The sequence below is a fragment of the Ipomoea nil genome, unplaced genomic scaffold, assembly GCF_001879475.1.
Source record: "Ipomoea nil cultivar Tokyo-kokei standard unplaced genomic scaffold, Asagao_1.1 scaffold3195, whole genome shotgun sequence".
In the NCBI taxonomy this organism is placed as follows: domain Eukaryota; kingdom Viridiplantae; phylum Streptophyta; class Magnoliopsida; order Solanales; family Convolvulaceae; genus Ipomoea; species Ipomoea nil.
In genome coordinates this window covers 4,836,388-4,839,646 of record NW_017619623.1, presented here as the reverse complement: position 1 = coordinate 4,839,646, position 3,259 = coordinate 4,836,388, and the positions used below count along the sequence as shown (strand labels likewise).

Sequence of the window (3,259 nt, the reverse complement as noted above, 5' to 3'; positions counted from 1 at the left end):
TTGATCGGAAGGAACAAGTGTTGAGGTCCTGAGTAATCCCTTTTGTTAAAGTGCAATGGTCACATCATACCCCAACAGAAGCAACATGGGAAAAGGAAGATGATATGAAGGATAGATATCCTGAACTCTTCAAGTTTGAAGGTAAGTAAGTTTCGAGGACGAAACTCATTTTAAGGTGGGGAGATTGTAATACCCAATTTCTTGTAAATGCAATTATGCTTAAGTTTTATTAAGTGAAGTCAACAAGTCAAAGCTTCTTATTTTGATATTGGATAAAATTACCAAATCACCCTTCTTTACCCTTAAAGGTTAAGGAACCACATGAGTCTTGGATAAGCATCATATTTGAAAGAAGACAAGGAGAGCTAATTAGAGAGAGTTAGGGGAAGGGAAAACCTTGAAGCTTGGATCTCCATCTTCTTCAAGCTTAGATCTCTAAGATATTGGGTATTCTAGGGATTTTGACAAGGAGTATTTGGGCAAGCTAAATAGCTAAGATTTGGATGTTTTAGGTAAGTGTTTATTCCTCTCAAAACTATTTTTACCCTATACTATAAATTAAGCTTGTGTTCCGAATTGTTATAATGAAGCTTGAGCTGCGTATTTTTGGACTAGAAACGTTGCTATGTAATCTGGACTGGAATTGTTGTAAACTGTGTTTCTGGACAGAAAGTATGGTCTTATTTAATCTGAACTGGAATTAACACCATGTGTAGTGATGGTTGAATGGTTTATGGCTGCTGTGCTGGTAGCAGTTGGTCCAGAGTTCGAATCTGCTTTGCTAAAAAGGCCTTATGTTTGTTTTATATACGTAATATATTACTTATGTTTGTTTTATATATGTAATATATGCTTACAAAATGAATTATTTGTTTAAAGTGAGACTTGAACTATTAACCTCTTGCTTATTAATTTAAGTTTTTTTCCAACTAAGCCATTTCAATCCCTTTGAAATTACTTTGGTTTAATAAATCATTCTATGATTTTTAAAGAGTTATGTACTAAGAAAATTATTATTTTGAGAATGGTTTATACCTTGCATATTTCTTAGTTTGATAAACTTATTATCTATTTTGGAAATAGGTACTTTGTTACGTGATTTTAAAGAAATGATTTTTGCTACATCGGGCTATTTGATTATAAGAACTATTTGGATCATTTGATAAAACTCATGAGGCAACCTACATTTTGTTGTTTGTTTTGTTTGGCTTGGAACGTTCCTAATTGCTCATTCTGAATCGTCGAGCTTGACTCATTCCGAATCGTCGAGCTTGACTCATTCCGAATCGTCGAGTCTTTTGAATTATTTGTTGGAACGTTCCATCCGGCTCATTCCGAATCGTCGAGCCTGACTCATTCCGAATCGTCGAGTCTTTTTGGACCATTATACCAATAATGGCATGTGCCACAAAATATAATGGTGGTTGTAGGTTGCCAATGGGTCATATGTTAAGGAATGATTTGTGCTTTTGAAAGTCTTTTGTTATGAAATATTGTTGATGCCCATGTAGCTAAAGTTTCTTGTTTTGTGAGCTTATGTATTGTATGATGGAGTATATTATGACTTCGATATGGTTTAAAGATCAAGTTTGGCCTCTAGTTGTTACTCTAAAGCTTTTTGTATTATATTGGGGTTACTTGATCCGGGGTTGAGAGGAGTACCACTTACTGGGCATTAGCTCATTATTTGTATTTGTTTTTCCTCATGTTTCAGAGTAGTTAAGGACATGTGAATAGCACGAGCACAAGTGGTGGGGTCTCGAAGGTGACTTTTGGAAACTAGGAGACTTAGTCCTACTATTGGAGCTTATCACAGATTTTTGTTTCTTTTGGATATTCCCGTTGACCCTTTGTATTTTGGTAAACCATTGTGCTTGGTTTTGGTGCTTGTAATGCATTTTGTCATGCTAGTCTTGATTGTAAATATTTAACAGTGGTGATTTGGTGAGTTTTTGGGAAGAACTAGTTGTTTATATTGGCCATAAAAGTGAGGAATTGTTATGTATTAAAGTGTTGTTATGAAGGTTCCGAGAGGTATATATGGCTAGGCTTCGTATTGTTACAGGCTTTCGTGTAGCGATACGGCCGGGTCATGTCCTAGAAGCGGGGCGTGACAGTTCGCCCATGCAATGTAATCGGTATTTTTTATTTTTTTTCGATCGTTCTTTTGAATATAATATTGTCTATATTTGGATGATCGCGTATATGTACAAATGACTGGATAGTATGATTGTGCATTCGTGTGTGCTGGTTGTGCAACCTAGTGTTGTAAGTTGTGCACCGTGGGCTGGTGAGTTGTGTATTAGTGCACATATTTCAGTACATCGTAGGACATTGAAATGTCCACTGTAGGATTTTTAGGTGGTGTTTGAATGCACAACTTTAGACTTATCGATGCACAATACTTTGTATAGTAATGCACAAATATTTTGTATTTTAATGAACAGATTCTAATTTACCCATAAATTTATATTTTTAAATATTTTAAAGGGATTTGTTTCCTTAATCCATGTGATTTGTTCCTTTTAATCTCAGTCATACTTTTATTCTAATTTAATGGTCTAGATTAATCCTCACATCCTCACCTAAGAATATGTACTCACTTGATTCTCACCATATATATATATATATATACATATATATATATATATATATATATATATAGGGATGCACTCAGGTGTGAATAAGTGCCCAGGAAAGAATATGCGAACGAATCAGCGCACGACACCTGTCCAGATCTAATAGCTTAAAAAAACGCGGTGGCATTTTCGTAAATAATTGAATATCGAAGTGCAAGTAAAATCACTTACAAGTGCATCTACTTTCACCTGTAAGTGCATGTAATTTTGCCTTGTTAGCATTCCCTTCCCGCAAACATTCATGCACCTGGGTGTGCTTATAATTATAGGTGCAACTATTTATAACTATAGGTGAAACTACTTATAACTATAGGTGCACCTTCTTTCACCTATAAGTGCATGTAAATTTGCCTTGTTAATATTCATTGATCTGAGTTCAGCGGGTAGTAATACCCCTGAAAATCACCCGCAAACATTCATGCATCTAGGTGCAACTACTTATAACTATTTGTGCAACTACTTAGAACTATAGGTGCAACTACTTATAACTATAGGTGCACTTAGTATTGATGCTCAATTTAATTTTTACTTGCACCTATAATACATTTTACTTGCACTTCGATGTTCAATTATTTACGAAAATGCCACCGCGCTTTTAAAAAAAAATCAGTGTTTCTCAT

General features: G+C 34.9%; 1 long non-coding RNA gene across 1 annotated transcript; it reads left to right on the top strand.

Moving 5' to 3' along the window:
* Nucleotides 1-232: 232 nt before the first annotated feature.
* On the top strand, nt 233-2,023 carry LOC109168216. The gene is made up of 2 exons (XR_002052033.1): nt 233-512; nt 1,715-2,023. It is a non-coding gene; the product is annotated as an uncharacterized LOC109168216 (long non-coding RNA).
* The last annotated feature ends 1,236 nt before the right edge of the window (nt 2,024-3,259 follow it).